The sequence below is a fragment of the Medicago sativa genome, chromosome 2 (genome assembly GCF_051527215.1).
Source record: "Medicago sativa cultivar Bolivia chromosome 2, Bolivia_mono, whole genome shotgun sequence".
NCBI classification, from domain to species: domain Eukaryota; kingdom Viridiplantae; phylum Streptophyta; class Magnoliopsida; order Fabales; family Fabaceae; genus Medicago; species Medicago sativa.
In genome coordinates this window covers 33,051,930-33,064,793 of record NC_140750.1, presented here as the reverse complement: position 1 = coordinate 33,064,793, position 12,864 = coordinate 33,051,930, and the positions used below count along the sequence as shown (strand labels likewise).

Sequence of the window (12,864 nt, the reverse complement as noted above, 5' to 3'; positions counted from 1 at the left end):
TTAAGTATCCAATTATGATGCTCATTGAGATCGATAGAATTTTAACATATATCTCAATATAATAGAATGAGACTAAAGTTTAAAGTCTCTTAAGCTATGCCATATTTTATAGTGTGCACAAGAGTATATGGCGATAACGACAATAATATTGTGTACACATTTCTCTTGATCTCACGTATATATATAAACAAGAGTGAGATTTCTCATTTGAGATCATAATATACAATATTGTGTACACACTCCCACTGATCCCACATATATATAAACAAGAGTAAGTGGGATTCTCATTAGTGATCACTGATACAAAATATTATAATAATGTAATATTCAACAGTGGGATACTCAATTACTAGTGCAAGATCATCAACATAAGTGGTTATATAATTTTAGCCAATAGAGTTTCATGAACTCAACCACATATTTTGCACATGAGCATAGCAGAATTATTAACACAAGTGGTAACTCAAAGATAATATGAAACCCCATAAATACATATTTTATCAATGGCAGATATTATCAAGAATTGGGTTTCGTAGTTAACCACATATTCTGCATTTACAATTAAGGAGAACGTAAATTTTCATTTAAGAATTTTATAACACAAGATCTCCTTTTCACAATTAAAATTCCACAGAATTTTATAAACATAGTAACCGTTATATGACAGGGTATGATGATTATATAAAAAATTTATCATCATATGAGTGAGATGAGTCTCTAAAAATAGGATATAAGACTCTGTTCACAATTTTAATAACTCACTCAAAACTCAAACGCTACAATTATACTTACACAAATTTGAGAAACAATTAGGTTACAAGCAGCGGAAATACACAAGACTTATATTTTATTATTATTGAGGATATAAGAGAAAATAGTCATAAGCTTCCATAAGTATTAAAGAATAGCAATAGCATGATTAATATCCTCAATATAAGTCTCTATTTCATATCTAAAATATGAAAACAAATAAATATATTTGTTTATGAGATATAGTTAGTTGACATGTAGAATTTTTCTCACTTGTTGAAGAATGATAGTTAAACTATCTTACCCACAAAAGGATGATTATGTTAAGTAATATCATACCGATAGGGTATGTCCATCACGTTACACAATACATAGCAATGATTCTCCCACTTGATAGAGAATAGACAATGATAGTTGAATTAAAAAGGTTTGAAAGATATTTTAAATAAAATATTCAACTATTTCTCTATCACAAAATGATATGTTAAGTAATGTCACACCGATAGGGTATGTCCGTCACTCACATAACAAAGGGATAGTAGCAATCCGATATATATATATATATATATCACATTTAGGTAGAAATTTAATTCAAAATGTAATAATATTGGATTGCAAAATTTATACAATTTTCTACATGTCTTTTAACAAAGTAACTTACTTATATTAATCTCATTCAAGGATCTTAACGATAATAAGTAAGAACTACATCATCACAATGTACCATTCTTATGTCTTACAAAATTTAAACATTGATAGAGTATTCTAATTATAATTGACATAAGTATAAATATTTTAGGTACATTGAATAATAACAATTATATTAATAACAACACACCGATAGGGTATGACTGTTACCAATATAATGCTAATCTATTTAACAAAATTTGCATAATTGTACCCACGATAGGTGAGATTACAATTATACAAATAAATAATGTTTATGCTTAAGAGAATATCATACAATAATATCATGCATAAACAATTATACTTAAATTTACTCAACTTCGGTCATATTCAAATGATAGAAAAATGTGCTTAACAATATTTTAAATTAGCACATCATAAATATGACTTTAGAATTTCTTTTATATGAAGTAGTATAATAACAAAAGTTGTTATTTGGAATAGAAGTGTGTCGAATAGTTTTCTAATTTATCCAGAAAAGAACTCTTAGAATAAAATTTTTCAATACTCCCACTATAAATTAGAAAAAACACAAATACAAAATGGAGCATTATAGTAAGAAAATAGTATATAACAACAGAGTTCTGTTTAGAATATTCTGAAAAAGAATTTTACTTCTATATAGGATATCATAATTGCACAACAAAAGAGAAGAAGAACTAAATTTCTTCATATGTGCAATAATAAGCAATACGTCACAAGAGGATAAAATAATTAAATAACAACTTACCTCGCAGAGTGTGACATTCATCCTTATACTTAGAGCCACTGAATTTTGATGACTTAACGAGAATATCTTATAATATAGTCATCTCAAAAGTATTCATCAATAGAGAATAAGCAATTATAAATAAGCATATGTGAGACTCTAATTATAAATCAATATGATTTATATAAGAATTCAGATGTAAGGATGATAAATATTTTCAAAATTGCCTCAATTCTTAATAAGTTGTTCTGATAATAGTTAACAGATAAACAACAAAGAGGCTTACAAATTTTAATTCATCATTAGAATTTTAGCATAAAAAAAAATGCAACCACGCCTCATTCACAGTTCAACATAATTGTGATCCAAATATTTAATTGCGACAAGACACATAATTAGATAGTTAATGGTGTTTGTCACAAAATTTAGAGTAATAAATTAAGGGTCTAGATTAGAGAGTATAGCAGAAAACATAATGTATATTAAAGAGAAATATGTCAATTTTAGATTCAATTAATATAAATGACATATATAATATACAACTTACTATACTCCTGTTGAAAACAAATTATTATTAAGACCCTTTAAATCAATTTGTGACAAGAATCAGGCACAAGTGTCTAAGTTCAAATATGTCGCCAAAAGAATGATCAATTAGTGAACTTTGGATTTTTATGCTAAGACAATATGAATTAAAGAATATATTAAATTCAATATATTTGGCATTAGAATTAATAAAATTGAACCTTCTAAAAATTCACAATAGTTTAAGCTCAAATATTGAGAATACATGTTTTGAAATAAATTATTCTCAATTTAATTGATATCTAATCCTTACAAGATTTGACAAAATTTTGAAATTCATGCATCAAAAATACAATATCAACAATTCTCAAAATATATTAGTTTATACGAGATATTTGAGACAAGAATATAAGACTGAATCTAAAGATTCTTCACAATACTAACACTTTAAAAGAATAATTTACATAAGTGTTATATTTTAGACTTAAATCTAAAGAATGCATGATTTAAAAGAACATATGATTCTCATATCAATTTACATAAAAAAATTAGAGATTTCAAAAGTAATTTAAATCCCAAATTTTAAGGGTATAAAATAAATCAAATCTTCTGAATATTTTGGGCACAAGATAAATTATATTTATATCCCAAAATAATATAATATAATATTTACTAGTTAATTAGGGATGTAAAATTCCTCACTGACACATCAATCTCAAGTTTGAGGGGGTAAAATTTCTCATAAATGTCAATCAAGAGTAAGGAATATTCATGTAATTTTCACACAACAAAAAATGCGAGAATATAATTTACTTATCGCCAAATAATATCATATAAAATATCCACATGCATCAAACTATTCCAAATTTATACCAAAACAATCAAAAATTATAATAATAATTATTTGGCATAAAATATAAAATAAAAAATGGAATTTATAGAAAGCATACGCGCGTGTCAGGCGCACGTAATCTGTCGATTTTTTTTTTGTGCGCGTGTTACCACGCGCCGGTCTTTCTTCTTCGGCCGGATAACTGAAAACGGGTCGAAATGACCCGCGATTGACCCGTTACGATATCTGTTCTGAGGCGACGAAACACAACAATTTTAAAGGGCTTAGAATCGAGATTCATAGATTAAGAGAATCCCTCAATCAATTTTCGGAATTATTAACCCGTTAAAGAGAAATTCTTGATTGAAATATTAGGGTTTTATCGTGAATCCGAAAAGATTTCTCATTATTCATATATACCAGTCATAGATCAATAGATACAAATTATAGCATATCATCCATCAATAACAAAAAAAGAACAAGAGATTGTGTACCTTTGAATTAGGTTGATGAGGATAACCGTAGACAACGCCGACAACTATGAGAGGGGTAACTACCCTCGTTCCGTCTAGCTCTAGGTTTTCACCGATATTCAGAATAATTAACCGTCTAATGGGATGACGTTTAAATAGCTAAACGGCTGAGGGCAGGGACCTCTCATTGGGCTTATCTAAATGGTCCAACCCATCACGGTCCATTTAGTAACAAAAGCCCAATCACTCAAATTCATCATATAATTAGTGCTTAACACAATAGACCATAATTTATATTATGACATCAACTTATAATAATTGATTATTGTCAATCCATAATTGATTAATTAAATAATTAATCCAACATATGATTCATCTTTAGGGGAACGTCACAAGTATAAACCTTGTCGTGGAACAACTTCTCAAACTTCACGCAGTAACATCACAGGGGCATATCATAACTTTTTTTTATCAAGGCAAGGTCATTAACTAATATCAAACCAAGTTAATTCCAACAAAGAAGGTACATGGGATTTAAGGATACCCTAATCATCATTAAACATCTGAATTACAAACATAATCTTGCATTGTGCAAGACAATTCAAAACTTGCAAAACCATAATCTCTCTTTACTGCTTTTATAAACAAATAATGTTGTTCACCCTTGCAAAACCATAAATTATGTTGATTGCTAAGTTGAATGAAAATCTCTCTTTAGTGCACTTGCCAAGTTGTTCACCCTTTCATATATGTTAGTGTTGAACACCTCAAGTTCAGGGTAGGCAGTGAGTGGTGGTTTAGACAAGGTTAAGTTAAAGGTAGAATAATTTATGGGAGTTGGGCCAACAGAATTTGAAGGAGCAGAAGATGCATAAATAACTTGCTCAATCATAGCTTCTTTGAGGTTTCAGGTTCATATAGAATGGTATGAGAGGTAGATTTAGGTACATAGGGATTTCAGTTGAAGGATTTCTTGTGGATTTAGGTTCATACAATTTGATGCTGGTTTACAGTCTATGTACATAGGTTGAAACATCAGTGTTTAATTCCAGCTCAAGAATCAAAGTCTCAACATTAGGTTTAATATAGTCACTTGGTAGTTCAGTTATGATGACAAATGAGGGTCGGGTTTTGGTTTTGTAGTTGTAAATGAATTTGGTTCCAATATAGGCTTAAGCAAGAGCTACAGGGTCAAGAGCAGTATCATCATCAGACTCTTTTTGTGGAGGTCAGATGCTGAACTAAAGTTAGAAAGCATAAAGGGTTCATTGCTTTTATATTCTGCAGCTTTTAAAGTCTCAACTTGTATAGGTGAGGGTGATTCATGAGTTGATATTTGAGGAGATTATATGTTTGTGTTGTCTCCCATAAGGAATGTATTTCTTCTTTCTCAATCTTGAATCAACAATACACTCTTTTAGATAGTTGAACATCAGAAAAGAGAGGTTTATTTTCTGCTTCCTTTCTAGAAAGACGATGATGTGCTTATGATCCGAATTAATGTTGTCCACACTTAAGTCTCTAGGAATCAAGCAACTCAGAATGATTCTGAACCAGGCCTTGTACTTAGGGAGAAGGTTGGTTGTTTTCCTTGTGTTCTCGTTCTTACTAAACAAAAGACTTGTGATATTTTTGCTATACCCATTTTCCTCAGTCAGTTTGTGAATCCCCATCCCATAATTTGGACAGTTAATCACCTTAGCAATATTTGAGTGAGTGATTTTAACTTTCACACCCATTAGAGCATAACAAATTTTAGTTCAACCTAGTTGGGATGTCCACACTCCCCTTGACACTATCCCTCTCCTAGCTTATAATCGGAAAAAAAGAGAGGTCTTGTGTAACACAAGTTGTGTTTGAATACAACATTGAAAGTGCAGTAATGTTAAATCTCTTAAGGGATATTTTTCTCATCAACTACGGTACTAACTGACTCGAGATATTAGTCTCTAGTGTTGCACGCTGAAGACATCGTGTTAACAAAAAAATAGCACACTAAATCTTGCCAACTTTTCTAGATAAAAGTAATGGATTTATATGCATCACCTTTATAAAATTGGTATTTGGAATCATTAAAATCAATAATGCAATTATTTGATTGAATATATTAATTATATAGTAGTAGTTGGAGTTCTTGATAGCAAACAATAGTAAAAACACTTGCAAGATATATTGTGATTGTCAATGAAAATATAAGTACAACGGAATATAATAAAATGAAATGTTCGATATATCTTAGCTGATAATTAAACTATATTCTTAGAATTAACACTATACTTAACTACCTCACGCAGTAACAGTGATTCCAGAAGCAGTTAGTAACATTCTTAGGAGGATGGCACAACTTTGGACAATCAAAATCAGAATGGCAGAATTCACCAAATGCTGTGATGTAAAAACAAGAATAAAACAGTGTCATTAAAACTGACTCAATTTTTGTATAAGATTAATAACAAAAATATAAGAAAAAAAAATCATACCGTAGACTTCAGAGACAATAGCTGATAGAACAAAGATCATATACACAAACTTGAGAATTTTAGACATGATGATATTTCAATATGTTTTGATCACTCTAATTCATTAAATAGTTTGAAACACTCAGAGAGTCAAAATAAACACTTCCGCCAAATTTCTAGCAAAATAAAAGCCACTTCCGCCGATTAAAAAATATTATTAAATGTCTTTTTAGGTACATTAATATAATAATGTTTGTCTTATTAGCCGCCCGAAGAGGTTGCAAACAAATATTCCTCAATAGGCCTCAATATTTTTTTTAGTTCTCAAACTTATTTTTGCTTACATATAAAATCAATTATCATGTTAGCCGGATTCGATAGATAGGCGATTAAACTTTTAGGAGACGAAGCTTTTCAGCTAATTGAAGGTAAGGCGATGTCAGAACAGTCGAGCAAGGAAAGTTGATTCTTTCTCAAAGTCATTCAGTTCATGGGTCATAAGAGACTTAGGCTATGTCGAAACATAATGAGACTCAATGACACAAGAAACCCAAGTTCCTTGGTTTTAGCACCATCAACCGCACTATGATCGTGGTTATAAGAGAAGGCCATGATCATAGTGGAGCTGCGCACAAAGATCATGGCCACGTCGTGAATAAGAAAAGAAGATTGAAGTCATACGTGAGGCACCACGATCCCCCTTACAAGGGAATAACTACACAACCTGCAAAATTAGTCGAGCATGTTGGAAATTTAGGTCTTAATTCATAAAACATGTTCAATACAAATAAAAGTATAGCGGAAGCAAATTGATCATTGAACATGAATTATGATCGATCTACGACATGTTTGATTTATCAAGGATACTAAGAATTAGGGTATTAGGAATACCTGGATAAAACTTTCATGTAGCCCTCTCGACAGCGGCAATAAGGAGAGAAGGTGATCTGAAACAAACATCAACACAGTTAGCGGCGGCTGATTTGGTTCTTCCTCAACCAGTACCTTTATGCCTCAAGTTCTCTTCAGATGGGGAGAAGAGAGAATTCGCCGTGTACGGTGTATTGGGGACCATAGCCTCTTTTATATTGGATGGCCATTAGGGTTTCCCATTATTCCGTTAATGGGTCATCCGGACATCCACTCATTGAGTCCATATCAACTAATTAAATATTTAATTAATTATCCAATTAGAAACCTAATAGCCTTATTACTTAATTTGATCACTAATCAACTAAGGCTCACAATTGATAAATAGCTAATATAATTATTGTTACGATATTTGCCCACATAATGATATTGAAATATAATAAATAATAAAATATTCCAACAATCTCCCACTTGGGCTACATATCTTAATAATTATATCAGAATTCTTTATGCGCGCAACTGAATGTTATTTATCTTTAGATTTCAACTTTACAATCTGGTCCACCTCATAAATTAATAATGGGATCACCGCGGCTGTCACCACTGACGTATAACGTGACGGAACCCCGACGACCACCATATCAATGCACTTGATGACATAGATCGATATGGATGAGTGGCATGGAAATTTCATGCAATGTGATCTCTAAATCATGCCTATTTCCAACTGATCCAACTGAAAAAACTTTAGTGAGATCAAACCGAAGTTTGCAAATTTAATATTTGCACAAAATGATACAAAAATGGTTATAACAAAATAACCTCATGAACTTTATTTCTGCAGAAAATCATAACATAAAGTTTGTATCATTACCAAAAAACAAAAGTATAGAACATAAACTAAGAGACTCCCACTAATCCAAGACATCCTTAATGACAACAACCATATGAAAGACCTTATTTGTCATGTCTTTGATTAGTGGATCAGCTAGCATAAAGTTTGTCTCTACTTGTTCTACCATTCAACAACAATAATGTATAAGGCAATAAATTTTGTAACTGTTGTTGAATAACTATATGACTAAATTATGTCACTATATATCTTAAGTGGTCTTTCAATACCTTTTACTATATGCAACCAAGTGACATAAATACTTACAGTCATTTCCTGAGTTAGGATGTATGTCATATACTGACATCCAAAAGTCAGAGTCTGACACACAAATGATCTCCAAATTGTCAGATCTCTGACGTGAGCATAAGCTCTCTTGTTCTCTTTAATAATCCTTAAGGTTGCTTTTAAACAATTCAAACTTTGAATTGCTCAAGTATCTGCCAAACAATTTGATTATATGTGCTATTTTCAAATGCATATAAATAAGATCATACATAAAAATCATATAGACAAAGCGTAGGAAAATACTTAATTTTCTGAATTTATAAATTTTCTAATGAGCAATATTTGAAACTGAAAGTCTCTCTAAGTGATTGTCACCTATAATTTATCATGTCAATTTATTTTCAACTTTATTGATATAAATCTTTTGTGATATCTTAATAATACCTTGAGAAGAATCTCTAAGTATCGAAATGTCTAATACAAAAGAGGTGTCCCCAAGATCTTTCATCGCTAAACTTTTGTTAGAGATTTTATTGGTTTCACATAACTAACATATATCATAGTTGACTAAATAAAATAAAATCGACACATTTAAACTCAAAATATAAATTTACTCCCATTGAGCTTACTAAATCCACAATTCTCCATAATATTATCTCAAAACCAAACGAAACAATTACTTTATGAGAATTTGTGGTAACACTAAAGAGACAAATTTCTTAACTTACAAGTGGATTTCATGACTTTGCAAACTATCTACTTTGTATCAATTGACACAAAAGCTTTATTTAGTTGCACCATGTTGTATCATTAATGTCACCATTAAGAAACACCATATTGAAATCCATCTTATGCAGCTCTAAAATTATAAGAAGCAAACTATAGTATCATGACTGTCTTAATAGAGTCTTTCAAATATACTAAATAGAATTTCTCTTATCAGTCAATTCTTTATGACACCAGATGCCCTAGTTCTTGAGGGTGTTGAGTTTGATCTATATGAATTAACTTCTTAACTTGATGGAGAGGAAGAACAATAATGTCCTAATGAGGTTCCAAATATACTATAACAATAGTAACTATATGAATTAGTTTAGACTTAATTCTTCCTCATTCAATTTTGTTCTATTACTATATCTCTCCCCCAAACCCAATATCCTCAAGAAAATATATAAATTTATGTCTCAAAATTTTCTTAATTTGTGGGACGAAAACTTATAGTATTTAAACCCTTAAACAATATAGAATGTCACAAGTCATAACTGAATTGACTCTAATTATTGAACTTAAAAAACACATTGGATCATCATAAAATAAAACACTTAAAATATCTTGATTCATTCAAAGAGAAATTAAAACAAAAAAGAAACAATCCAAGTAACGACAATCTAAAAATAGTTCAAAAAATGAATAAAGCAATCTTTATTGACTTTCTCCATTCTAAATTGATATATCTTTCAACATCATTGGACATAAGACAGTCAAGACTACTTTTCTTTATTTGCCCTTATCTTTTGAGGTATTTTCCGAATGAGCACTATTTTATTTTCTCTTGCTTCAGCTCTTCTTTATTTGCACACTTTATGAATTGATCATTCAAAAGATCATTTCTAGCTATAACAGTTATAAACTTAATTGTGCAAATAGAATACTAAATGCTGAATTTTCGAACAAGTCATCTGATAGTCGAAATTATAGTGTCTTAGCAAGATTAAATATTTACATAATGTGCTCCTAATATTTTCTTTACCTAATAATCTTAATAGAATACTCACTCACCAATGAGAGCTTGTCTTTCTCTGTATTGCTTCAAAAGCACCTTAGTTTAAGCAAAGGAAATATGACAAAAAAATAAATAAATAAATTGCCATCTTAAACAACACCTCTATTATATATGATATTTTAGCTTTATGATCACACGTGACCTATAGAATTTGGTGTATGCTCACTTGTCAAACTTGATTCTCACGTTAGGTACTGAATTTGTGAGATAATGTGAGTTTCACCATCCTTATCTAAGATCTAGATCCAAGAACAATATCAATGTTCTTCTTTAAATCCTAAAAATTAGAATTTTAAGAGTTAAAATATTTAACTCAAATTAGCAGATACACAAACTATATTAGTTTAAAGAGAACAAGAGTAGCCAAATGTACTCACCAAAATACCTAGTGCACTATCAATATCAAGTCTTTAAACAATAATATCAATTGCAAGCGGTATTTTACAGCATTGATCAAACAATGACAATTTACACAAAGAATAAATTCTTATAATTGACAATTTACCATCACAGGTGTGGATGTAAACTCTTAAATACTTAAATGAGTTTACACTCACACAACATTAGTCGACATGTCAAAATTAATTAATTATAAGACATGCACAATTTATCTTAATTTGTAAATTAAAAGACAAAAACAAGATACCAAGCGCACCATTAAAACACAATCTTTTGACTGCTAAGAATTAATTGCAAGCGGTACTCTCAGTGCAATGATCAAATATTGGTAATAAGTTCTGTCAGATAATGGGTGCCTTTTGAAATCCTCATTACCCACATGAAAAATTTAAGAATTACCACATATTTATCATCACAAGTTGTAAATTAAAAGACCAAAAACAAGATACCAAAGCACCATTAAAACACAATCTTTTGACTGCTAAGAATTAACTGCAAACGGTAATCTCAATGCAATGATCAAATATGGTAATAAGTCCTGTCAGATAATGGGTGCCTTTTGACATCCTCATTATCCACATGGATAAAACTTAAGAAGTCCGGTCAGATAATGGGTGTCTTTTGACATCCTCATTATCCACATGGAAAAACTTAATAATTACCGCATATTTACCATCGCATGTATATAATTATTCGGCCAAACTGTGCCTTCCTTTTGGCCGACTAAAACAGCTCGCATGAACAATTACATACTACATCTTTTGTAATTCCAACTGAATCAAATCTACGCAACAGAGGTTACTTTTGCAACTTGTTGTTTCAACCAACTCAACCAAAATTACTAGACAATTCAATAAATGAATTTAAATGAGGGATGGTCTTAATTTTACAAAGTTAATGGGAAATGTCTTAAATTTACAAGGCACTACCGGCATAATGTAGGCCAAATTAGTCCATTATGTCGCTAAGTAACCATAAGGTCACTCGGCAACCCTTAAGTGTGAAGACAAATTCACAAGAATTTAATTAAAGATGCAAGTCAAAAATCACACCAATATGTGTATGACAATACATTTACAGATATCGCATAAAGTGACAACAACATAGCATGAAATATATTCAAAATGCATGATAAAGACAAAATATTATTGTAGAAAACTTAATAACAATAAACTCAAACATAATAATCATGCTATAAACCAGACATTCAATTTCAAATCAAATAAAAAATTGAATCTTTATATGCCCAAAAAATATGCATGCTATAATTGATTCACATCTATACTGAATAATTCTTTATATGGCCAAAAATATTCATGCTATAATTGATTCACATCTATACTTAATGATTCTCTAAACAAAATAAAACATAACTCTAGCATAAATGTTTTCCAAGGCAAAGGAAACAAACTTTATATGTCTATAAATAAACAAACAAAACTAGAATTACTATTTCCCAAATTTAATGAATCAAATTCTTATTTTCTGTACTAAAAAAAATTCTTCATACTATTTTGAGATTTATTATTAAAAGGCAACATATATATCTATAAATAAACTTTATGTACAAAATCTTCGTGAATCAAAATTAATTTCAAATAGAAATTAAACTGCAAGATATGATAACGATATTTAAAATTTATTTCAACCAAAAGATTTAATATAAATCAAATCACCAAAATAAAAATAAAATTCAAATCTTTATCAAAATTTCATATTGTTGAGCAACTAAAATATATTTGCTATAATAATGGCTATCTCGGCATGCCAAAATTGTAACTATATGCAAAATAAATTGAGCCGAGTGATTTGAGAAAACCAAAATAATCACCAACTAAGAATTTATCAACACTTTTCCAAAACTAATTTAATAACCGAAAAAATTAGATTTTATTTCCAAATCAATTCAACAATATCAAACCCATATCCAAATTCTTATAAGGTTCGAACTAATGTCTATGTGTAGTCGTAAGATAAAGCAAAATCTCTGCTGGATCCAAAAAAAAATTGTAATCACAAAAGTAAATCAATATTATTTTATTCAAAAAATTGGTGATTACAAACAAATTTCATATCCAAAAGTAGAACAAAATTTGATTTGTAAAAGCTTTATGACAAACAAAATAAGTATTTGACGTTCACGATTATGTATCGGCAACAAACAGGAAGAAATTTTTATGAAAATTTAAACTTTATGGGCACATAAAACAAAATAGGCACAACATTCAATTTTTCAAGAAAATAAAAATTTGCAACT

General features: G+C 29.9%; 1 long non-coding RNA gene across 1 annotated transcript; it reads right to left on the bottom strand.

Moving 5' to 3' along the window:
- Window positions 1–6,124: 6,124 nt before the first annotated feature.
- Window positions 6,125–6,640, bottom strand: LOC146946355 (uncharacterized). Its single transcript, XR_015026698.1, has 2 exons — window positions 6,457–6,640; window positions 6,125–6,361 (listed from the first exon to the last, which is right to left on the bottom strand). It is a non-coding gene; the product is annotated as an uncharacterized LOC146946355 (long non-coding RNA).
- Window positions 6,641–12,864: the final 6,224 nt, after the last annotated feature.